Source organism: Notolepis coatsorum, assembly GCF_963971535.1.
Source record: "Notolepis coatsorum genome assembly, chromosome: 11".
Taxonomy (NCBI): domain Eukaryota; kingdom Metazoa; phylum Chordata; class Actinopteri; order Aulopiformes; family Paralepididae; genus Notolepis; species Notolepis coatsorum.
Window position 1 is genome coordinate 53852234 of NC_140175.1, and position 27964 is coordinate 53880197.

The window sequence follows — 27964 nt, forward strand, 5'->3', positions numbered from 1 at the left end:
GACAGCATGGAGGGATGAAAAGAAAAAAACAAGAGAGAAAGTCCAAGGAAAGTCCTCCTCTCCTCTGCCTACTCCTCTGTTTCCACAGACATCAGTTTGCTCTCTGACAGTCTGCTGTATGATAATGTCACCACCAAGGATGGGAAATAACCACAACGCATTGTGATTAATCCACATGACTGAATCCAAATGCATGTGTGTGTGTGTGAGTATCCCGGTGTGTGTGCCGCTCCAATTGCATGTCCAGTTTGTTGCATGCCAAATAAAGACCCCCTAAAAGAGGTCCTGCATTATGCATTATTTATTATCTGTAAAAACGCTCATCGATATGAACCAAATTCCATAATTTATTTATTTGTACTATTTATTTCATTTGAAAGGGATATGCACAGAAAAGAAAACGTTGATATCAGGACAACAATTACAGTATCTGATGGACTGCAGTGTTTAAGGCAAGGCTCCTTGATGGGCATTGATTGCTCCCGGGCAAATGGCCCTGAGCCATCTTCTTATTCTTAGAATATACAGTATTTCATCTGTATACCAGCGCTTGTAGTCCTATGCCTCTTTGTTCTTAGTTCTATTTATTACTTTAATTTAATAATTGTCTTATATACTTTCATTCTATTGCTACTATGTATACTATGCATATATATATATATGCTTTATTACATGTATTTATTGCTCCTATGTCTGCCCACTGCGAACACGGGAGCTCTCTAACCCCTGTCCCTGTCTCCCTGTCTCACTGTCTCTCTGTGAGTGGATGTCTCGAGTGATGGTAGGGGTGGGAATCGCCAGAGACCTCACGATACAATACTATCGCGATACTTATGTCACGATACGATAGTATCGCGATACTAAATATATCGCGATACGCTGAGTATTGCGGGAATTTTTTTATTTTTTGATCAAATTTAATTTATTACCTTTTTTCAACTGCAAAGTAAAACGTTGTCAACATGTTTTATCTAATAAAATAAAATTCAGTCTGTTCATCTCACTTCAATAATTTTTATTGGAGAACATGGTATTTTCTTTTTATGAATAATTAAATATCGATACTTGGCATCCCTGTATCGATACAGTATCGACACGCAAAGTATCGCGATACTACTACGTATCGATTTTTCCCCCACCCCTAAGTGATGGTGTGTTGATATACAGGTATACAGCCAGCCCAGGGCCCTATTCCCCGTACCTGGTTCAACGAAGTCGATCAAAAGTCCCATTAGCCAGATTCAATTAACCCGATGATTGAAACCAGGCTTAATTAATTGCGCACGGCCGCCTCACCTGAAAAGACAGCAGGTGTCGATCGCAGAAATCCTTCAAAAATGTTCTAACGGCATTGATTGAAAACTTTATTAACAGATTGCAGAATGGGTACAATACAGTACGGCTCAATAGCCTCGCCGACAAGTTAAATGCATATCTATAGGCAAATTTTAAGTCCCTCATTACCCCAATCAATCAGATTATATTTCTTTAAATGTGCCTGCTGGCAGTAGGCTTAATGGAATGAATAATCAAATGAGATCTTGCTAGCGAAAATAATTAGTTCAACTCTTTCAGAATAAGTAGATAAAAACAAGCCCAAAGAGTATCTAATTGATACGAATTAATAGATACTTATGAGGATATCTGTACTGTATGAGCTTAGGTATCGTGTACTATATAAATACATGGTTCCCAACGTTTTCAAGGCGCGACCCCCAAAATAACATGTCAGAGAGGCTTGGAGGCTATACAGTTTCACAATTTTTTTTTTTTTTTTTTACTTTATTTTATTTTGTGTCATAGTGAACATCACGTTGATCTCATACAGTATACTTGATTCACATAGTCAATGACATTTGCCACTCAAGCTCTTCCATCTTATTCAATTTGTCAGCATAAACAAAATAAGCAGTATACACCAAGTACACATCATAAACAACCCAGGGGAGGAAAAATTATTTAAAAAAAAACGAAAAAATTAAATAAAAGAGGGCGAGAGGTAGGTCAGACTCATGTTAGTGTGTATCCAGGTACAAAGTTACAAGTGACCATCTCTGCATAAATATATCTTTTTTCAGTTGCAATTGTGCAGTCATTTCTTGCATTGTATACATCTGTCTCAATATCTTTGTCCATTGTTTGACTGTCGGTGGTTGATTTTGTAACCATGCCAAGCACATTTTCCTTGCTGTTAACAGTAACACTCTCAAGATGTACAACGTATCCCCATAGTTTAGTATGTGCCTTTCGGTATACATCCCAATATATAATACGATGGATTCAGAGGTAAGTCAAGATCTAGAATGGTTTTAATCTCATTTTTGATATTCACCCAAAATGACTGCACTTTTGAACAGTCCCAGAAAATATGTGTATGATCTCCGATCATTCCACATCCTCTCCAACATAGTGGAGAGGACCCACCAGCAAATCCGGAGAGAACTTGAGGAGTCCTAAAGTACCTGACCTTGACTTTCCAGCCAAACTCCTTCCACATAGGGCTATTTGTGATTTTATGATTGCTTGAATGGCTGTCCTCCCATTCTTCATTTTCTATGATCACATTAGCTTCCAAGTCCCATTTTTCTTTAATATAGGCCAGGGGTGGCCAACCCGTGGCTTGCGAGCCGCATGCGGCTCTTTGCCCGCCAATGTGTGGCTCCTCCCTCCATAAAAAAAAAGAAAAAAAAAACTATTATTTCTTTCATTTTTTTTGTTTTTCATTCCATAAGACATAGAATAAACATTTACAGATTTTTTTTAAATGGTTCATTTGCATGTTCTTGGTATCTGATTCTAGGGACATCTATGGATCTCAGGGAATGTATTCCCAGTGTCAGAAATATTGTGTATACGTTACTAGGCTTGCTCTTAGAAAGGTGTGCTTCAATCTCTCATTTGGTCATTACGGCAATACAAGACACAAAGACATACAGTACAACATGCGCCTTGGGTATGAAATCCGTTTTATTTTTTTCCAAATTCCATTTTATTTTTTTCCAAATTCAGTTTTTTCTGTTTTAATATTTCAGAATTCTGTATTTTGCTTTGTACGCTCATTTTACCATCAGAAATAGTGTCTAATAAGTGGGAATGAATAAATGTCCACAATTTAATAAGATATAACAGTCCATTTAATAGGGCTGTCTTAAATACTTCAAAGCTTCGTTCGATGGGCATGGGATTCGAATATGAAAATAAAATTTGATTATTAAAAAATATAAAAATATAAATGATATATATATATTTTTTTGCAAAATCAACTCTGCCTCTCTTTGTTAACTACAACAAGCAATGCTGTTTGTTATTTAAGATGAGGTCGGACTCGGCACTGACAGATTTGTGTTCATTGTGCTGCTTTTATAAAGCCTCAAATGACTGCTTACAATATTTCATGAAAGCAAAGTGTTTTGTTTGTCTAAGATTTAAAAAGGTTTAAACGTTACAGCACTGACAAAGTTGAACAAAGTGCTGTACAAGTCCCACAACATAAAAAAAAAAAAAATTATATATATATATATTTTTTTTTTTTATTTACAGTTGATTCCATTTTTATTGCTCAATTCCGCGATTCCGTCCGCGATTCCGTGATCGCGGATTTCATATGGCTCTAGCCTTGGGTACGTGAAAGGCGCTATATCAATTCAAGCCATTATAATTATTATTATAATAAAAACATTACCTTTTTAAATATATAAATTAAATGTATAATTTGTACCAATAAACCGTCTGCAGCCCATCCTCTCCTCTCCAAATTATTTTAATCTCCTCTGAGGTCTGTACTTCAGATGATTAAACTTAACTCATAGTGTGGAACATCCTGGCCAAGGACATCTGCTTCAGCCTTTAAAGCCCTTTTTTAACAGATGTGCTTTTATATAATGTTTTAAATTTGCCTGGCTTTATATTTTTTCTTGTTTCCTATTAATTACATTAATATGGGATGTATGTTTTCCCTACATGTGTGCAGTAAAATAAATGAAGTGTTGAGCTTCTCAATTCTTTTTGACTTCTCTGTTTCTTAAAAGAATTAAGTGCTTGAGCTAGCTGTTTCCATATTGAACAACAAAGTTTGACAAACAAATTAAGCCATTCCCCTCCCCATCCGTTGGCTGGGATATTAACCAATCCCCACACTGCTGCTCACTCCAATTAAACAGGATTTGTGTCAGTTAGTTAGAGTCATGTCTGTATGGAGGGAGTGATACCTGTAGGCAACACACACTAACACTACCACACTAACACTACCACACAACCACACTAACACTACCACACTATACCACACTAACACCAACACACTAACACTACCACACTAATACTACCACACAACCACACTAACACACTAGAACTATCACACTAACACCAACACACTAACACACTAACACTACCACACAAACACTACCACACTAGAACTACCAGACTAACACCAACACACTAACGCACTAACACTGCCCCACTAAAACTACCACAATACCACACTAATACTACCACACTAACACTACCACACTAACACTACCCTACAAAAACTACCACACTAAGACTACCACACTGCCGATCAACCTACACATTGTTGGAAAGCTAAAATGGCCACCGTTCGATTGACACCCTACTCAACCTATTACGTGCTTCCAATCTCGGGTTACAAGGCCGAACAAACAACGAGCGTCGGTTTTTGACAAGTGACCATGGCCAGTTTCAGCTGGTCCTGAATGGAACAGTCACCTCTGACGGTGAAAATGATTGACCGTTTTTGTAGCCAATTTCATTCTGGAGCTAATTGTATCTTACACGAGGGCTGATCCCTACGGTAAAGGGACAGAAGAAAACGAAAAAGTTGTTTGTTTTGAGAATTCCTCACTCGCCCGTCCAAATTAATGAGCATTCGGCCATTTTGGACAAATTATTACTGATACAAGGATTACAAAAACATTTGTAAAACAAAATTTTCCGTGGGATTATTAAACTTTGGACCTGTACTGTAGATAAGACTTCAGGGCAGGCTCTACGCTAACCTTTTTCCCAAGGAGCACATGTGCTCCTAAATGAAAAAATGTAGGAGCACACAAAGAAATTTAGGAGCACACAAAAATATTTAGGAGCACAGTGAAAATATTTCAAGTAACAGTTTTTTTTGTTGATAAATGTATATTTGTACTGTGCGTGCATGTGCAAACGGGAACGGGACACACATCTGTGCAATAGCACATACCACCAAAGTCACTGGCCCACTGTGTGCGTGTGTGTGTATCTGCGTGTGCAAACGGGAATGGGACAAAGACATTTGAACTATTAAGTGATTAATGCCTACTGTGGAAAAGTTGTAGCCAACAACTAGGCCTAATAAAAAAGGCAGTGACATTGAACAAAAAGGAGACACTGGCATTACCACCAGGGCCATCAGTAGAGGGGACTGTAAGGTGCCTTTTCGGTATACTACCTTTGCTAAAACTGTGTTCTCATTTAAAGGTGGTAACTACTGGAATAGCCTACCAGTTGTGATTAGAGAGTGCCCCACATACTCCATGTTCAAAACCCATCTTAAACTGCATCTTAAGGCAAACCAGAACTGTGATAATTTTTTATCTGATTTAGTTTATGTAACTTGTGTCTTGTTTTTATTGTTGTTTTTATCATTGATTGTCACCATGCTTTTACCCTAAGCAGGCTATTTATTTATTGAAAGAGTTTTGCTGTCTCCTGGTGTAAATTAGCTCTTGCTACAACCCTGCATGTTTACATTTTGTATTTTGTACTTGATGTTCATTAACATGTGCTGTCCCTATCAAATAAACTATCAAATCAAACTACTGCTACAAAAGTAACAGTCACTTAACTTTAGCTTTTGCCCCTTTTATGCATACAATGCCTATGTTTTGGCTAGTGTTGCTCTTCTAGAAAAATAGTCCTTTTAGGGTTGCCTATTGAAATACTGTACACATCCAGTACAGAAACATTTGTTTATGAGTTTGCGTGTCAGGTAGACCATTGATTGACAGTCGATTCTGCCAATTACGTCACACCGCTTTCACCCACCTCTGCTGTTGATAACGCTAGCCAAGTTAGCACACACACAGATACACACGCACAGTGGGCTAGTGACTTTGGTGTAGGGGTGTAACAATGCATCGCAATGCATCGATCCTAAGGGGAAAATTCAACTGCATCGATTTGAAAATGTTAGAATCGATTATCGCAATTTTAATGTGTACACAGTGTTATGTTATTCGCATGTCCGTTACAGCCAACACAACGACATACGCTACTGCATCAACGTTATGATAACAAAGCAAGGCATTCATTTAGTTGCATTAACGTTATATTACTATTGCTATCGATAAATCTAGGTGTTCTAAAATCTATTGCTATTGGTAAGACTAGAATAAGTTACTGTCTCGGAAAACTCTCGCATATCGCAATGACGGACTTTCAGGAAGTAAAAAAGCAAATGAGAGCTTCCGATTTCCTTTTTTTCCCTTGAAACCAGTCACATCACTCTACTGTGATTGGACCGTTGGCTTGAGTGCAATGTGGGACTTGTAGTTTTTGAACGATTATCAGCGGAGAGAAAAAAGCACGACTGAGGCTGTAATCTTCACTCGCACACCGTGCAAGTAATAGATTTTTCCGGTTCGCACACACATATTTCTAGGGGCAAATGCGAGCAATATGGTCGCACTGTAGAGCCCTTCAGGCTATGGAGCCATTATGTTTTCCAGCTCATACCTCTCAGCTGGAACTCAAAAACAGGCATCTGGCAACAAGCAAACAAAACGTGAGTAACCAAAACTTTTATTTCAGTGTGTTCAAACCTATAACTCTATTACATTAGCAGTGCACTGTTGTGGAGGAAAGTTCAGAATGTTTCCTTTCAAAAGAGACCAGACTCACGCATGTGCTGTAAGTGGTTCAAGTAATAGATCACAAATTACTTTGGGTATGCAATTGTCAGCCATTTTATGCAGAATGTGCCGTCAGCATAAGGGGTTAAAGCCTCTGTTTTTAACCTCTTAACACATTAACTGGAGTTTGATCATCTTATACCATTCTCTGCCAGCACTGTAAGTCTATGGAGATGTTCACCTTCTTTGCAGGGCTATAACTAGTGTGCCTCAACAATATTCCATGCATCGTAATAATTTTTTCTCATAATCAGGTATTTTTATTTTTATTTTTTTGGTCTTTTTCCCCCTCCATTTTCCTTTGATTTTCTCCCATCCCAATGTTAGTCGTATGCCAATTCCCAGTCCCTTCCTGGTCGCTGCGCACTTACCCCCCACAGTCAGATCATCTGGGAGAGTGGAGGCTACCACGTGCTTCCTCCGACACACGTCCAGCCAATCACCGCTTCTTTTCACCTGGCAGCGCGGATTCTCATTGAGAGGGCGTAGCGTGTGGGAGGACCACACTATCCCCCTCACGTCCAATCCGCGCTTAGCAGGCGCCCCGACCGAACTGTAGGAGTCGCTGTTTACAACGACCCGGACCCACCCCGCCAGCTTCTCCCACCCTCTGATACAGCCAATTGTATCAGTGCAGACGGCCAGCCAAGCTGGTGACAACCCCGGAGCTGTGAGCTGGATTCGAACAGGCAAATCCAGCTCAGCTCCGGGGCTGGTGACGAACGCAATCTCCGCTCGGCCACCTAACCGCCTGTTAATCAGGTATTTTTAATGATAATTTTTACATTATTACATCATTATTGTTATTATTAACAATATTATTATGATGGTTGTATCAACCCTAAATCTGAGTTGGGGGGGGGGGGGGGGGGGGGAATGCAATGCAGACAAACAGCTGCATACAGTGCGACCATTTCACTCACATTTGCCCATTCATTTTTGGACACATCACACACCATCGGTGTGTACTGTACGTGTGCTGTCATAGCTCCACCTACAGGCCTAATGGAGAACACCAGGATAACACCAGGATGTGAATTGAGGGTGAATGTGAGGTATATCGTGTAAATAAGTTTTGATTGATCGCAAGACTACACTGTAAAAAAAAATATATAATAAGTTACCAGAACTTAAAAATATTGAGTTCAGTTACTGTGCATTAAGGTTTTCAGTTTTCAATCCATAATAAGTTAACAGAAAAATAAGTACACAACCACATTATTTCAACCTAATAAAACTATGTTTATTGTCATTGTTTTAAGAACACAATTTGACTTGGTAATACTCACATTTTGAGTAAAAAAAATGGCCTTTAACATGTGCAATGTTCAGTGAAATAGAAAAATAATAAAATGTGTTGATTAATCCCACTGGTCACAATGGTGACCGTAATAATGTTTTTGTTATAAGGCTCTGCAAATGTTACTGAATGATGTAGCAATGTATTTCCAGCTAAATTGAAATAATAAACAAATAAAGGGTCTCAATTAAATATGTGGTAGTAAAAAGAACCTGTGGGAGGATTTCAACAAGATAAATGTTGATAAAGATAAACAGTGCAAAATATTTCACTATAATATTTCAAAGCAAAAAAAGAAAAAAAAATATATACGTTATATCAATAGAGTCTGTATTAACACTTTGGGTGCCGGCCAAAAATCCGGAAAATGACTGTGGGTTGCCAGGATTCCTGGACGATTCTAGCATATCTCATGATCTTAGCGGAGCTATTTCTATATTTTATATTATAACTATGGGGAAATGGTTGGGCTCATTTGAAGACGACAAGTTGATGTACACAATGCAAAAAACCGTTTGTTTCTGCATGTCTTCGTTCGTTCACAATTACAAGTTAAAAAACGTCAACAAAAGATAAAAGTGGAGGTAAATTATTTAGAACAGAAGTTACAGGCACTTTTATGAAAGGTGTGCCGGCGGGGTGATAATAGGTACTGAACGTGTTATAAAGCAATTTAGACTGGGATGGATGGATGGATGGTTTGATTGATTGATTGTTTGACAGATTGTTTTATTGGTTTGATTGATAGAATGTTTTATTGTTTTGTTGATAGTTTGATTCATAGATTGATTTGTTTGATTGATTGATTACTTTGTTGGTCATTTGATTGATAGAATGTTTGATTGTTTTGTTGATAGTTTGATTCATAGATTGATTTGTTTGATTGATTGATTACTTTGTTGGTCATTTGATTGATAGAATGTTTGATTGTTTTGTTGATAGTTTGATTCATAGATTGATTTGTTTGATTGATTGATTACTTTGTTGGTCATTTGATTGATAGAATGTTTGATTGTTTTGTTGATAGTTTGCTTGATAGAATGTTTGATTGTTTTGTTGATAGTTTGATTCATAGATTGATTTGTTTGATTGATTGATTACTTTGTTGGTAATTTGCTTGATAGAATGTTTGATTGTTTTGTTGATAGTTTGATTCATAGATTGATTGGTTTGATTGATTGATTACTTTGTTGGTCATTTGATTGATAGAATGTTTGATTGTTTTGTTGATAGTTTGATTCATAGATTGATTTGTTTGATTGATTGATTACTTTGTTGGTCATTTGATTGATAGAATGTTTGATTGTTTTGTTGATAGTTTGCTTGATAGAATGTTTGATTGTTTTGTTGATAGTTTGATTCATAGATTGATTGGTTTGATTGATTGATTACTTTGTTGGTCATTTGCTTGATAGAATGTTTGATTGTTTTGTTGATAGTTTGATTCATAGATTGATTGGTTTGATTGATTGATTACTTTGTTGGTCATTTGATTGATAGAATGTTTGATTGTTTTGTTGATAGTTTGATTCATAGATTGATTTGTTTGATTGATTACTTTGTTGGTCATTTGCTTGATAGAATGTTTGATTGTTTTGTTGATAGTTTGATTCATAGATTGATTTGTTTGATTGATTGATTACTTTGTTGGTCATTTGATTGATATGCCTGGCGCTAATGAACAAGTAAGTTTTATAACTACTGGTGTAGGTCCAGACAACATTATTATAAAATACAGAATACTTTACAATGCAAAAAACTTGAAACTTTGATGCCATGAACATTTTTATTGTAAAATATGTTCAATAAACTGGGTGACAAGTCATCAGTACCAACCATTGTTGCTGTGCATTATATGCTGGTAACATTCACAGTATAGGATTATGGTAATTTACCAAGACAATACCTTATAAAAAGTGAACACTGGAGGATAATCAACCATTGTTTCAGTGCATTTAGGAGTTTGTTGGTAACATTCACAGTATAGGATTATGGTAATTTACCAATACAATACCTTATAAAAAGTGAACACTGGAGGATAATCAACCATTGTTTCAGTGCATTTAGGAGTTTGTTGGTAACATTCACAGTATAGGATTATGGTAATTTACCAAGACAATACCTTATAAAAAGTGAACACTGTGATGATAACCAACCATTGTTTCAGTGCATTTAGGAGTTTGTTGGTAACATTCACAGTATAGGATTATGGTAATTTACCAAGACAATACCTTATAAAAAGTGAACACTGGAGGATAATCAACCATTGTTTCAGTGCATTTAGGAGTTTGTTGGTAACATTCACAGTATAGGATTATGGTAATTTACCAAGACAATACCTTATAAAAAGTGAACACTGGAGGATAATCAACCATTGTTTCAGTGCATTTAGGAGTTTGTTGGTAACATTCACAGTATAGGATTATGGTAATTTACCAATACAATACCTTATAAAAAGTGAACACTGGAGGATAATCAACCATTGTTTCAGTGCATTTAGGAGTTTGTTGGTAACATTCACAGTATAGGATTATGGTAATTTACCAAGACAATACCTTATAAAAAGTGAACACTGGCTGATGATAACCAACCATTGTGTCAGTGCATTTAGGAGTTTGTTGGTAACATTCACAGTATAGGATTATGGTAATTTACAAAGACAATACCTTATAAAAAGTGAACACTGGAGGATAACCAACCATTGTTTCAGTGCATTTAGGAGTTTGTTGGTAACATTCACAGTATAGGATTATGGTAATTTACCAAGACAATACCTTATAAAAAGTGAACACTGGAGGATAATCAACCATTGTTTCAGTGCATTTAGGAGTTTGTTGGTAACATTCACAGTATAGGATTATGGTAATTTACCAAGACAATACCTTATAAAAAGTGAACACTGGAGGATAATCAACCATTGTTTCAGTGCATTTAGGAGTTTGTTGGTAACATTCACAGTATAGGATTATGGTAATTTACCAAGACAATACCTTATAAAAAGTGAACACTGTGATGATAACCAACCATTGTTTCAGTGCATTTAGGAGTTTGTTGGTAACATTCACAGTATAGGATTATGGTAATTTACCAAGACAATACCTTATAAAAAGTGAACACTGTGATGATAACCAACCATTGTTTCAGTGCATTTAGGAGTTTGTTGGTAACATTCACAGTATAGGATTATGGTAATTTACCAAGACAATACCTTATAAAAAGTGAACACTGTGATGATAACCAACCATTGTTTCAGTGCATTTAGGAGTTTGTTGGTAACATTCACAGTATAGGATTATGGTAATTTACCAAGACAATACCTTATAAAAAGTGAACACTGGCTGATGATAACCAACCATTGTGTCAGTGCATTTAGGAGTTTGTTGGTAACATTCACAGTATAGGATTATGGTAATTTACAAAGACAATACCTTATAAAAAGTGAACACTGGAGGATAACCAACCATTGTTTCAGTGCATTTAGAAGTTTGCTGGTAACATTCACGTCACATGAACTACAGGGCATATCTTACTTGGTCTCTCGCATCGATGACTGCATTGTCCATTGATAAATGGATGAAGCGCCAGATGATCTGTGGACCAAAAAATATCCAATACATGCTTCCAAAGTATATAAATAATAGGCCAATGGACTGCATTAGAAAAGTGTGGTATGTTACCTACAGTATATACTTTTTTAAACTGGGTGACTGTCAGCAACCATTGGTTCTGTGCAAACGGTAAAAATGAGGGGGGAAAAAGATAAATAAAAAAAAACTATATACACACACAATGCAAATTATGAATGGAGTCGATACAGCTAGATCGCTAACATAACGTCTCATCTGCAAGTGGTCCAAACATGCCTATGCAATATCGACAACCGTGGCCCAAATACATGTGTTCAACGCATTTGTCTTGTACAGAAAACAGTGCAACTACCCATACACTATACTATACTATACTATACTACAATATACTATACTATACTATACTACACTATACTATACTACACTCAGCTAGCTATACTATGTACCGGTACACATGGTTCTGTCTGTATCACACAATGATGGATTATTTAGAAGTAATCTGTACTTCTGTGTGCCGGATTATTTAGAAGTAGTCTGTACTTCTGTATGACAACTAATAAAGAAACTATTTAGAGAAATCCCTCTTTGTGTGGTACAGAGCGAAGCATTTGTCACGATGCAGGGGGACTTTGCACGATGTGCAAAAATATCTGGTCTCACTCCTGATGCCACGCCTACTGCAGACACGACATTTCCTACACGGTAGCTTTCTCTTCGGGGTGGCTTTGTATGCAACCATTACATGCTTCACAAAGCCACCCACTAATCTGCTCTGCGGGTCCCCCAGTGGGGCCCTAGGGTCGACACGCCCCACCTGCTCAGCCCCTGCCTCCTCCTCATCCCCACCCCCTGCCTCCTCCCCTGCCTCCTCCCCTGCCTCCGCCTCCGCCTCCATCTCCGCTGTCACCCCAGGAATCTTCTTCTCCTTACCGTCTGTGTAGGTCCGCGCCACAGCCCTGGTGAACCGGAAGAGGTTGGAGTAATGCCCTTGTGGGTGCTTTTTTTTGTACAAGACAAACGCGTTGAAGATACATATTTGGATCAGATACATCACAAACTTTTTGGTCCACTTTCCAGTCTTACGTGTAACCGGATAGTACGATATATTTTGATCCAGCTGATCGACGCCGTTCATGAATTTATTGTACTCCAGGATTGATGTTGGCTTGAGCATCTCCACCCTCAGCGCTTTGCCCTTCTTCTGCTTCTTCCACACCATCGCCTTTTCCATAGTGTCCTCGTGGAAGCTGCTGATGGTCTTCACGATTCTCTTATCGCGCCATGCCACGATCAGGACCTCCTTGTTGTTGACCGCAATGCGCTCCCCCACACCGATGTCACGTTTGGTAATGTTCTTGATGATGGCTGGCTCGCCCCGGTGCTTCCTGAGGGTACCACAGACGTCGGTCCTCAACTGTCGGAGCCTGGCTGACATACGTACCGAGTTGTAGAAGTTGTCCATGTAGAGCGTATAGCCGGCCCCAGACAGACGTCCAAGCAGACCGACGACCGTGTCCCCCAGGAGCGAGCCTTCCCGACAATATGGCTTAAATGAAAAGCAATATCCTGTGCGTGATTCGCACAGGAAGTAGGACTTGATGCCATAGCGGGTGGGCTTGTTGGGGTTGTAGACCCGGAAGGTCAGGCGGCCTCGCCATGCCATCACCCCCTCGTCAATGGCGAGCTCGCGTTCAGGCTGGTACAGCTCCTTGCACCTCGTGTTTACATGGTCGACTACAGGGCGTACTTTGCACAATTTGTCTCTAACCTCCAGGGAAGTATTGTCCGCAAAGTGGAGGAATCGCCAGATCAATTGGAACCTGTTGCGTGGCATGGTATCAGAGTAGTACGGTGTGTACATCATGTCGTCAGTGGTCCACATCTGGTCCACGCGAGGCTTCCGCAGGACACTGCTAAGGAAATGGAGTCCGAGGAACTTCTTCAGCTCCTTCAATGTGAGGGGCTTCCAAAGCAGTGCCCTGCTACTGGTTAGCGTGGGGTCCAGCCGGGCAATGGACTGCTCAGCGTAGAGGTTGGACTGGGCAACAATAGAGTTCAGAAAAGCATCTGTCAGGAACAGATCCATCCATTTCGCAGGCCGGTAAGATCTGAGTGCCTTGGCGTCCTGGAGCAACCCCGGTTGGGCTGTGAAGGGGATCCTTTGAGGCACCCAGCCCTCACGAGACCAGGCATTCTCCTCTTCCTGACGGATCGCAGCCCTGCTCTTCGCTCCTCCACGACCTGTCAATTATACAAATATACTATAACACCCCTACTGTAGACATTCATATGCCACGTAGTTACAAACTGTGTGAGTGAATGAGTGAGTGTGTGTGGGGTTCAGATGTCAGAGCTGGACGTGGTGTGGGGGTCAGAGGTCAGAGCTGGAAGTGGTGTGCAGAGTGAGGCCAACTTACCGCTCTTAGATGTGCGTTTCCGCCCTGCAACAGGTTCCGGCATGTCCAGACTAGCATCCAGTTCTAGAATCACATGATGTAATACATTACACTAGGGCAACGCATTGTCATTGTATTTACCACCATCACCACCAGACCAGGCCCTGCAGCAGCCAGTCACCACCAGGCCCAGGCCCTGCAGCAGCCAGTCACCACCAGGCCCAGGCCCTGCAGCAGCCAGTCACCACCAGGCCCAGGCTCTAGCAGCAGCCAGTCACCACCAGGCCCAGGCTCTAGCAGCAGCCAGCTACCACCAGGCCCAGGCTCTAGCAGCAGCCAGTCACCACCATGTACAATTACCTGCAGGAGTAGAATGTGATCCTATGTCGTTGCCAGTCTCAGCGTCACTATCTGCAGGGTCTGCGCCAGAATCTGAATTGGATTAAATTCATTCAGTAAGTAAGTCTCACAAAACACAATAGTAATACATTTACACATACATAAATGTAGTTAGTACATACCCAAGCATGTTGGTGTATTGGCCCCGGATTCGGTTTCGGAGTGTTCTGCTGTGTGAACACAAAATAAATCAGCGGCCATCAAAGCATGTACATGTGTGTGTGTTGTAATCAATGGAATTTTACATATGCTACACAACCATGCATTTAAATATAGGCCTCGCCATGTGTCCATGCCATTGTGTATGTGTGTGCTGTAATCAATGGAATTTGCATATAGAGGCCTCACCATGTACTGCGAAGTTCAAAGGTGTTGGAGAGGATGCATGTCTTTTGATCTTGTGTGTGTGTGTGTGTACACACACTGCACACACACACACACACATACACACACACACACATCAAATGGCATGGGGTGAGGCATCTACACACACACACACACACACATCCATGTAACTAAATGTAGTGGCCTGTACATGCCTACTATATCCTATATCATTCAACTATCGATTTGAACATGCACAAAACAATATTCACATTGCAACATACCAATTACCACGTCGACCACCACCACCACGTCGTATCATGCCCAGCATGCAACTATTATCACTTACATGATAGCTACACACTTCAAAGAGCCACTTCAAAGGGCGTGCACATGCACACACACACACACACACGCACACAAGACAACCTAACTGTAGCACATGGTAGCGTGGCCTGTACTGCATGCCTACTATATCCTATATCATTCAACTATCGATTTGAACATGCACAAAACAATATTCACATTGCAACATACCAATTACCACGTCGACCACCACCACCACGTCGTATCATGCCCAGCATGCAACTATTATCACTTACATGATAGCTACACACTTCAAAGAGCCACTTCAAAGGGCGTGCACATGCACACACACACACACACACACGCACACAAGACAACCTAACTGTAGCACATGGTAGCGTGGCCTGTACTGCATGCCTACTATATCCTATATCATTCAACTATTGATTTGAACATGCACAAAACAATATTCACATTGCAACATACCAATTACCACGTCGACCACCACCACCACGTCGTATCATGCCCAGCATGCAACTATTATCACTTACATGATAGCTACACACTTCAAAGAGCCACTTCAAAGGGCGTGCACATGCACACACACACACACACACACGCACACAAGACAACCTAACTGTAGCACATGGTAGCGTGGCCTGTACTGCATGCCTACTATATCCTATATCATTCAACTATTGATTTGAACATGCACAAAACAATATTCACATTGCAACATACCAATTACCACGTCGACCACCACCACCACGTCGTATCATGCCCAGCATGCAACTATTATCACTTACATGATAGCTACACACTTCAAAGAGCCACTTCAAAGGGCGTGCACATGCACACACACACACACACACGCACACAAGACAACCTAACTGTAGCACATGGTCGCGTGGCCTGTACTCTACATCCCTACTATATCCTATATCATTCAACTATCGATTTGAACATGCACAAAACAATATTCACATTGCATTAGTAAACATGACGTACCGTTGCCCCGTCGACCACCACCGTGTCCGACTCCCACGTCTGAATCGTGCGATGAATCAGACTCATACCTCCGACCCAAGCCGAGATCATCGTCAGATGATTCCGGAGCTAGAATATAATAAATGCATATCAGCGTTAGGTTTGGCAAACTAACGTTACATAGTCACAGAATAAGCGGTAGGTAAATCATCAAATACACGTTTCACACACACACAATCACATGCATATCGCCGGCGTTGGTTTGTCGAACTAACGTTACATAGACAGTCACAGTATGTAAATCATCAAATACACGTTTCACACACACACACAATCACATGCATATCGCCGTTGGTTTGTCGAACTAACGTTACATAGTCACAGTATGTAAATCATCAAATACACGTTTCACACACACACATATATATATATATATATATAAGACCGTGTAATTACCTGGTGGTTCCCAATCGGCGCTCCCATCAGATTCGTGGGCGGTCGAATCGCTGTCCCCTGACTCGCATGAAGAAGCTATGACCACAGCGGCAGCCTTCCTCTTCCTCGAACTGCGTCGGGTAGAGCCGCTCCCGGTCCCGGGGAGAGACGCGTTACTGGGCCCAGCAACGGTCTCACGGCTCTCTCCGATCGGAGCTACCAAAGACGTTGGTGCTGTTGGTGCTGCTGCTGCTTGAACAACCGCGGGTCCAAACGCCAGCTTCGTCTGAACAAAGCGACCCGCCGCCGGATTGTCCCCTCGCTTTCCTACACTACGTCTCTTCATACTGATCTAAATGAAACTACTAACTGATCAAACTACTATTACTACTACTGAAATATACTACCTAGACTACACACTAATCCCTCGAATAGTACTACTACTTAGCACGACTAAGTACTTTCTAAAGCACAGCTGAAACCTTACAATTAGTCTGATACTACCACTATACTGTATAACACTATAAATATAGACTATAGGCTGATCTCAATTCAAATCTCTCTCTCAATCTCTCTCTCTCTCTCTCTATCGCTCTATCTATCTCTCTCTCTCTCTCTCCTCCAAAACCTCGTAGATTCTGGGATCGCGCTAACGTTTTATACCTGTGGTTACATTGGCCAGGTATGCTGGCCAATCAAATGCCAGATTCATTGTGGGGTACAATATTCCCCCTATTGTGATAGTGTTAGAAAATAGGGGGACACTGCCACCTAGTGAAATTTGAGAGGAAATGCAGTTTCCGGTTAAAATTTTCTTCCAAAAGCTCGGCGGTGAAGTTCAGACGGGGAAAATCGAAAAAAGATGTAAACAGATCAAAGACGCTGTACAGCGTCCTCGGCACCTTGAGCATGGCCGGGAAAGACGCTGTAAAGCGTTTCCCGGCACCCAAAGTGTTAAGTGAGTTGTGTTTCTCTTTCAAATCTAGCCAAGAGTAAAGACCCTAACCCTATCAAAACAGCAGTAGTATTTTCAGCACTACATTTGTTTACCAATGATTTTAAGTAGGGATGTTCGATATTGGCTTTTTTACCGATATCCGATATACCGATATTGTCCAACTATCAAACGGAATAATTTCAGGTAATTAACATTACATATTTCTCGTAGTGGAATTAATACAACATTATGCATACTTTTGACAATAAGTAAAATAAGAATGTGTTCTTACTTGCTTGCCTGGGTAAATAAAGGTTAAATAAATGTAAAAAAAAAAGAAAAGAAAAAAATATATATTTTAAACCGATACCCTTCATTTTCGATATTACATTTTAATGCCAATATTGGCCGATAATATCGGTAGGCCGATAATATCGGTAGGCCGATAATATCGGACATCCCTAATTGTAAGTGTTATTTGCTAAATCTCTGCGCATTGCACCGGAAAATGGATGATTTAGACATGAGGACAGGAAGCCGTCACAAAATCGTTGTAGTCCTAAGAAAGAGTAGACCCAGGGCTTTCGATGGACGTCTACATTTTTATAAAACTACACAACTCAGCTCCCACCAGCCGCAGGCCAACCATTTCTTTCTTGCAAATATTGACGTGAAAATCGTGTTTATATCTCACAGGTCAAACAAACCTCAACGTTATTGCCATAAAATACAACTTATTGTTTCTTTACCTTTCTGTGAACGTCTAGGAAAAAAACTTGTCTCAATCCGGTAAAAAATGGCAGAGCTATGGACATTGTACAGTAGATTTCAGTCACAGTCTTTGCTGTCCTGTACCAGGCGCCTGGTGGTACTAAATCCAGATTTAACTCTGCCATTGGAAAGAGGAGATTTGGGCTGATCCAGGCTTGATATTCTATATTCTATATTCATATTTCATATTGAATGTGTCCGGATGGCAAAATGATGTACTGTATCTACAAAAAAAATCTGTAAATCATCTTCCCTTTGTTAATTAGTTTAGATATTTAGTACACTTGATCTCAAGAAGGTGCTGAATGAGCTCAGTGGCTTTTTCACTTTTGGTCAATTAGCATGGTGTCAAATATGGAAAAGATTATGAATAATAATAATAATTTATATTCTCCTTTGGTTCATTACAATTTACTCAAGCATAGTAACACACACACTTTTTCTGACACTGGGAATACATTCCCTGAGGTCCATAGATACCAAGAACATGCAAATGGACCTTTGCAGAAGTGGCGCAGTTTTCCATTTACTTGGGTATGTACTTTTAGGCAAATAATCAGAAAATATGGCTAGGGCTTAAATTCACAGTTAAAGTCCTCAACTAAACTTGAAATGGTTTTATTGAGCCAAAATTGTTATGTGGGTCAATATCACCATCTTAAACCCCCAACAACATGGACATTTTGGGACAACGATAGAGTGCCTTTCAGTGGACGATAGGGTGGACATCTTGAGCTTCATTTTGAGCTTCAGTTAGCATATTAGCTTACAACAAACTGTGACTAACTACCTAGTCTGGTTGTTGAAGATCATTTGGTATAGTTAAACTTAACATATTTTAGAAAATATTGTATTCTAATCACTTCCGGCATAATGTTATGCAGACAGGGTAGACATATTAAGCTTGGGTAGAGCAAATAATCAAATGTAGAAATAGAAATAGGCATCTTATCTTTGGCAAGAGGAGAAAACTCAAATGTGCCAGCCTAAGCATAGCATGCAGGCGCCCGCAGATCTGGAACAAGCTCGACGAGTCTGAAAATGTCAAAATCCATCCATATCTCTAAATAGAATCCATACTTAGGTATATTAATTGTCTGTATTTATATCTATGTTGTATGTTTGTTAGTAGGTAGGTGTGCAAGCCTACCCACTTTGTATGTTTTTGTTTGTTTATATTTTGTTTATATTTGTGATCAGGCTCCCTCCAAAAGCTTTAAAGGAAAACTCCAACATTTTGGGAAATTAGCTTATTTAACATCTTCCCTGGAGTTAAACAAGAAGATACATACCTTTTTCGTCTCTCTGCATGCATTGGGCTTAGGGAACGCCTGGACCGTCTAGCTTCATCACTGGAAGTGGGGCAGACATCTAGCCTAGTTCACTACAGTCAGGAAATATACTCCAAATACAATCAAAATACAACTCCCAAACGTTCCTGTAAACATGCTGTGACCTGTGTATTTACCATGTCTCCCAGTCACACAAGTCACACGAGTCTCCCAGTCACACAAGTCACACAAGTCTCCCAGTCACACAAGTCACATGAGTCTCCCAGTCACACAAGTCTCCCAGACACACAAGTCTCCCAGTCACACAAGTCTCCCAGTCACACAAGTCTCCAAGTCACACGAGTCTCCCAGTCACACAAGTCTCCCAGTCACACAAGTCTCCAAGTCACACAAGTCTCCCAGTTACACAAGTCTCCCAGTCACACAAGTATCCCAGTCACACAAGTCACACGAGTCTCCTAGTCACACAAGTCTCCAAGTCACACAAGTCTCCCACTCACACAAGTCTCCAAGTCACACAAGTCTCCCAGTCACACAAGTCTCCAAGTCGCACAAGTCACACAAGTCTCCCAGTCACACAAGTCTCCAAGTCACACAAGTCACACGAGTCTCCCAGTCACACGAGTCTCCCAGTCACATGAGTCTCCGTCACACAAGTCACACAAGTCTCCAAGTCACACAAGTCTCCCAGTCACACAAGTCTCCAAGTCACACGAGTCTCCCAGTCAGTTGTATTTGGAGTATATTTCCTGACTGTAGTGAACTAGGCTAGATGTCTGCCCCACTTCCAGTGATGAAGCTAAACTAGACTAACGGTCCAGGCGTTCCCTAAGCCCAATGCATGCAGAGAGACGAAAAAGGTATGTATCTGCTTGTCTAACTCCAGGGAAGATGTTAAATAAGCTAATTTCCCAAAATGTTGGAGTTTTCCTTTAAATAGCTTCTTGGGAGACCTGGCACACGCACACAATCTCAACGATGATGTTTTCACATGAAGATATATATAATATATCGTGTGTGTGTGTGTGTGTGTGTGTGTGTGTGTGTGTGTGTGTGTGTGTGTGTGTGTGTGTGTGTGTGTGTGTAAATTCATTCATTCAATCTATACAAAAAATATAAATTAATTAAAAAGAAAATCATATTTGAAATTTTAAAGATCTATTGGAAAGCTGTTGTGATGTCATTAGAGTCGGATTCCCCAATATGACAGGGTGAGGGTGGACAATCATTTAAGGGACACACAAACTTTACTTTTTAATTAAATGAAAATATGATTTTTATTACCAAATTATCAATACACTTATGTTGAGTAATACAGTATATGAGTAACACAATTGTATGATTTCACTATATTTGACAGTGAATGGGACATACTGTAGCAAATAGCATGTGTCCGCTTAGGCTATACATAAAATCTAGAAAAATGTATCTAAAGATCCAAGTAATGCTTTTGTATGAATATAAAGACTTAGCCCAATATAACAAAGCCTTTCATAGTCATTTTTATGTTAAGTTATCATGGCAAATTAATTATTTATGTATAGGACACCAAAAGCATTGACCTATATGCATATATCTTACATAAATGTAATGCTCTTAAATAAATAAGATATCCAGGCATATTTAAATGTTAATATAGGTTATAATGACGGGTTGAAACAAACACTGCAGGATCTGATGCTTATTTGAGCAGTAAGCCCTAATTATTTCCACATGTATGCAAATCATATTCTTATCTAGATCAGGCCCTGTGAAATCTGTTAAAGATGAATAAACATTTGTTTATAATTGTACTATAATTGTTCCCTTCAGCACTGCAATTGATTGTTATCAGTGAGAGCCAGCTATGTGGTGTGTGCTTACGTGATGCTGACATCTGTTGTCATCTGTAGTCATACTGCTAGCTCCTGCTCTGCCAACCAGACGTAGCTGTTGGCAGATGTTAAAACAGACTGGAGGTTGAACCTATGTTAAAACAGACAGTTAACCTATTTTACAGTGAAACAGACTGGAAGTTGAACCTATGTTAAAACAGGCTGGAGGTCAGATTCTTATATCTGTATATCTGTATGTTGTGTAGGGCTGTCCCCGACTAAGGATTTGGATGGTCGACTAGGATTGGCCAAAATGTGCCGTTAGTCGACTATTGGTCGACAAAAAAAATAAAAATAAAGTATAATATTTCAAAATTATTTGTTTTGTTTTTTTTGTTTTAAATTTTTTTATCATTCCATTTGGGCTGTGGGGGGGTGCTTAATGTCTGAAGGAGTCGACTGAAGGCTTCTTGTCCTCTGCAAAAGCATGCAATTGGTCCACTGATGGATACATCTTGATATTTGTCTAGACTAGTGTGTTCATTAGATGGGTGAAATCCTCTTCCAGTGCCTCTGTGCCTGTTTTCGTAGGCAGTTAGCCTCTGGTATGCGTGCCATTAGCGTTAGCCACGGTTCTAGGCCTCTTTTCTTTTGGAAAGAATGATAACAAATAAAAAAGAAAAATGTAAATATAAAAGAAAAATTATATTCGACTAAGAGGTTGGCCAGTCGACTACGGCTCCTTTCGACCGATTAGTCGACTAATCAATTAATAGGGGTCAGCGCTAATGTTGTGTATGTCATAAATGTCATTATGAATTGAAAATGGGGGACCCTAATGTAAACAAGACACACGTCTTTCTCTGGTCTGCATCCCCTTAACAATTGTGTGTATTGAGCTGTACTGTACTGTACCCATTCTGCAATCTGTTAATTCAAAATTGCAATCAATCAATCAATCAAAGTCCTGCTCTGCCAACCAGACGTAGCTGTATTTGGGCCAAGCAGAAGTGAGTTATGTGGGCAGTCACTGGGCCAGACCAGATCTGATATGTGGGAAGTGTGAGGATTGGTTCGTTCCCCGCCACACACGCTCCTTTAAGGTACTGTGTTGATTGGTGCATTCCCCGCCACACGCTTCTGGAGCAAGTACCAATTCCAGCACGCACCCGTCATAGTTTGTGATTAGCGCCCCAGAGGCTTCTTATACTGGGACCTTCTTTCAATCGATGTCGGGTCGTTTTGAATACTACTGCTTCTGCCTGCTTTCCCCCCGTTATTGTGCCTCGTCTACTTTCCCTCCAGGACATCTTTGGATTGCTGCTGGTGAATACCTTGTTCCTCCGTTTGGAGCTGCGCCTCGTTGCCCGCTTTACGCGTTTGCGCTTTGGTGAGTTGGAACCAAACCCTTTTTGGATTATCTGTTTTTGTGTGTTTGGAGAACACTGAAGAGTATCGTTTTTGTTTGCACTGGACTCAGCTAAATTGTGTGTTTAAGATAAACACTGAAGAGTATCGTTTTTGTTTGCACTGGACTCAGCTAAATTGTGTGTTTTGGATAACACTGAAAAGTATCGTTTTTGTTTGTACTGGACTCAGCTAAATTGTGTGTTTTGGAGAAACACTGAAGTACCATTTTGTTTTGTTCTGGACTCAGCTAAGGGAGGACGGAACTGCACGGTCTCTGTGTACTGTTGGACTGTTGTTGATCTGTCTCTCTCTCTCTCCGTTTCTACTTCGAGTTGAAGCTGGGAGTATCTGCAGAGCCGCAACGGCGTCAACGCCGATTCCCCACCTCTAACACCAAGAGGATCTGCAGAGCCGCAGATAGCTCTGCCGAAGGCAGTCTCCTTTTTTGTTGTTCAGAATTGTTACTTGACTCTTTTTGACTCTGTAAATAAATACGCCCTAGTATTTGGCTAACTCTGAACTACCTGTCTGTGCCGTGCTGTTGAGGTCGGTTTCAAACCCTAACAGGAAGGCGCTTAGGACCGCTTAGGAATGTGAATCACTACCCACTTTCAAAAAGACTCTCAAAGAACACCTACGGGAGACTGCAATTCGAAACTGGCCCCTACAAATGTCCTAACCCAGTTGTACAGTAAATGACCAAGTATGGCTTTGTCAGTATTCCAATGTACAGTGTACAGTGTCCCCCACCCACCCCCTACCCAACCCCCCCCCCCACCTCCAATGTACAGGTGATATGTGGGAAGGCGCTTAGTACCTTCTGACCAGCTTTTTAATGATAATGTAATGTACTGTACTGTACAACAGACTGGGGTTTGAACCTATGTTAAAACAGGCTGGGGTTGAAGCTATATTAAAAACAGACTGGGGGTTGAACCTATTTTACAGTAAAGCAGACTGGCGGTTGAATCTATATATTAAAAGAGACTGGGAGTAGAAACTATGTTAAAACAGATTTGAGGTTGAACTGATGTTAAAATAGACTGGGGGTTGAACCTATCTTAAAACATACTGGAGGTTGAACCTATGTTAAAACAGACTGGAGGATGAACCTATGTTAAAACAGACAGTTGAACCTATTTTACAGTGAAACAGACACTAGCCTCTGTCAGCTCAGCGCTCTGGGCTACAGAGGGAAAAAACTGTTACAAAAATGTAATAATAAAACCTTTAGTGGAAAAACTACCATCAGCACTTTCTCCTCCTCCATCTCCACGTTGATTTATTACATAGAGCTCAGGATTCCCTGACACTGGGCTGTCCTCTTCTCCTCCGCACCCCCTCCTCTCCTCCTCTCCACCTACCCCAGCAACAAACCTAATTTAGACTCCTCTTGAGGTTTGAACCTTTATTTAAGGCATGTCTACTTTATTGGAAAGCATACAGTAGGAAAAGACTGGAAACCTGGGAAGCGGTGTAGTTGTCACTTGTTCCTGCAATTCCTGCAAAGCCAGAAGTTATCATATTTAATTTTTCACCTAAAAGATTGTTTATAAATCTAACCCTTGCCTTAACTCTAACCTTAACCTTACTGATAACCTCCCTCCTAACCTTATTTTTTTTTGTATTTTATTTTAATTAAATTTTTTAAACATAACATAAAATTAGACATACAGGCATTAACAGTAAACATCCAATGAAATCACCATTTAAATAAATGTAGTATACGATATATACACCTAATACTTGCTATCTAATACCCTACATACATATGCTCTCGCTCGCCCACCCCCCCCGGACCCCCACTTGGATAATCCATCCATTATCATTCGTTCCTAACCAGGCACTACAATTCATATGCTAGCTTTTATTCTCTCCACCACTTCTAACCAGATTGCAATTTTGGCTTCACTGACACCTAAAATTCTTGCTGTAGATATTTCTAGATAGATCACATCGAGATATGTAAGAACCCATACCTTCTGACACATTTTTTCCGGTTGAAACAATCGTGATGCTATCAGCTTTTTAGCCGCTGTGAGACCAGATAAAACTAATCTCTTTAGCTGTATAGGGGCTCCAAACTGAAAAACATCATTCAACAGCAATACAGAGGGGTGTACAGGTATGTTCAGAAATAAGAAATTTGATAATTGCTGGGCCACTTCTTTCCAGAATATCTTAACTGGTGGGCAATCCCAGCACATGTGCATAAATGTACCCTCATCCCCATTTGTACATAAGGAACATCTGGAGTCTTGTTTAAGTCCCATTCTGTTCAATCTTATAGGAGTCAGGTATGTCCCATGAATATAATTAAGATTAATTTGTTGATGGTCCGGGTTACGTGACGCAATTCGAACGTTTGCCCAGACTTCTTGCCAATCAAAATTTATTTCCAAGTCTGGTATATCCCTCCTCCAGACTGAGTCTAGGGGGAGGATTCCATACGAGGACGTTAGTAAGTGATGATAAAAATCTGATACGAAACCTCTCGATGTCTCTCTTTCATAGAAGAATTTGTGATATCTGTGGTGCTCAATTGGTATCCTTAATGGGACTCCATGAGCCTTCAAACAAACCAATAACTGTCCGTAAAAATAATATGTGGAACTGGTGAGATTACATTTTTTATGTATGTCTTTATAGCTACAAAAACCCAGTTTGTTGAAAACATCTCCTAATGTGTGTATGCCCTGCTTTTCCCATTTAGGGTATCTTATAGGTCGTTTTCCAATCAGGAGTGCATTGTTATTGAATAGGGGAGTATGACTATGCCATTTATGTTGGTTAGAATATTTTTTGTGTTTCATGCCATATTCGGATCACATGAGTAATAAGGGGGCCAAATTTCAATTTGCATTGCTTAATTGATAATATGGTGTATACTATGTCCTGCAGTCTATGTGGTGCTACTATATTTACTTCTAAGTTTCTCCAGGATACAGATGCTTGGGAATCAAACCAGGTTGTCAGTGGTCTTAAAGAGTACGCTTTAAAATAGTGGTAAAAATCTGGAAATGCCATTCCTCCGTCGGCTTTGTTTCTCTGTGCGGTGGATCTTTTTATACATGGAGGTTTGTTATTCCAAATAAATTTGTATGCGGGGGAGTGTAATTTTTTCCAGTAACCATCAGGAGGGGGTAACGGTAACATTGAGCTAATGAAGTTGATTCTAGGTAAAACATCCATCTTAACTATTGATACCCGTGCCTGTACTGAGTTTTTGAGTTTGGACCACCTGTCAAAGTCGTATTTGATCTTATCTTGGAATTTTATGTAATTGTACTTCACCGTTTGGCTTATAGTAGGGAATACTTCAACTCCTAAACATCTGAAGTGCTTAACCATTGGTATTTTTTCTGGAAGGAGTATATTCTTTGCAGGGGTATTAAGTGGAAGGAAAGCCGACTTTGGCCAATTTATCCTAAATCCCGATAGATTGCCAAAGTCATCAATCAACTTGAGAAGATGAGGCATTGCGGTGTTAGGGTTTTGTATGAACAATATTACGTCATCCGCATATAAACTAATATGATGTTGTGTGCCCTTAATTGCAATTGGTTCTATAGATTGGGATTGTCTTATATATTGTGCTAAAGGCTCTAATGATAAAGCGAATAGTCCGGGACTAAGAGGGCAACCCTGTCTGGAGGAGCGCGATACCGGAAAGATTTCGGAGGTGATTATACCTGTTGTAATCATGGCCGATGGGTCTTTGTATAATACTTTAATCATATCAATGAATCCTTTTCCTAACCCCATCCTTTCTAATACTGCCCATAAATAAGACCATTCCAACCTATCAAAGGCTTTTCATCGCATCCAGGGACAGCATCGCTATAGGTGTGGTGTCATCCTTACTGGCATCAAGCACATGTAGTAACCATCTTATATTATCCGTGATCAAGCGGCCTCTTATAAAGCCAGTCTGATCAGGATGAACTAAAGACGTCATATGCTTTTGAAGTCTGATGGCTAATACCTTGGAATACAGCTTGATATCGGTTCCGAGGAGGCTTAACACTTTCAGCGCCACGCCTGGTTTTCCATTTTACCGCTTGAATGCCACCATCGGCGCCAATGTTAACGTTAATATCGCCTAATCTATGTTTTAAATTATGGCTATGTGTCTAATCTGCCCATCGCATTATCAAAGACTATTTTCCAGTCAGTGCTGTGAAGGCAGATTGTTTTTTTATCGCGTCGTTGCCGTTTCAGAGCAGTTAGAAAAGCCCCCGTTTTGATATAAAAAACAGCTCATTCTGGAGCATTCTATGAAAATCGTCTTTTAGTGGAATATTCTACAACGTTGATATTCGTCTGCCTTTTTATGAATCGTTTTCAAATAAACGCTAGATGATCAATATTATAAGTGCACACACGCACATTACGGCCGCGCACTGATAATCGCTCCGTTGATTTCCTCACGGACTTTTACAGTGAAACCGAAAGAAGACATTTCACAAAACAGCTTATAACTTCATCAAACTTACTCTGATTATCCTACCACTGATAACATAGAGTCCTTACCTGACATCAGATGGTATCCAACTGGTATATTCCAATTCCTGATCACCATTCGAAAAAATCGATACGTGTATGGATCCAACGCGATACAGTAGAACTCCATGATCCGCGGGGATCTGAGGCTCCAGAATGAACTCTAGTAACCCCGGCTGGATCAGTGAACTGGAAAATGTGGAGTACCGGATTTTTTTCCCCATTCATTTTCATTGAGTCCATTCCAAAATCACTTATGTCATCTGGGAGACGACAGGGGGCGCTTTTTTCCACAGTGATCGCCGGCGCCCCTCGGCTATACTCGGGTAGGCTCGGGTGATGCAATAATTTTTCAGATCGCAAAAAAAAAATAATAATAATTCCGAGAAATCTCGTGAGTGGCATGCAACCACCTATTAAAAAAACCGAGAAATCTCGTGAGTGGCACTGAAAGTGTTAATGGTCTATAACTACCGCAATCGGTGGGGTCTTTGTCTTTTTTAAGGAGGACTGTTACGAGTGAAATATTGTCGATCTTATGGAAGTTCTCCTCCTTGATTGAATATAAAATCATATTAAGTAATAGGGGTCCAATTACATCCCA

The 27964-nt window shown here is 40.1% G+C and overlaps 1 protein-coding gene across 1 annotated transcript in view; it reads right to left on the reverse strand.

The window, feature by feature from the left end:
* lrrc75bb (leucine rich repeat containing 75Bb) overlaps positions 1-27964 on the reverse strand; it is a gene marked incomplete at both ends in the record, with an annotated part of 225207 nt that overhangs the window by 168272 nt on the left and 28971 nt on the right. The gene's annotated exons all lie outside the window — the stretch shown is intronic.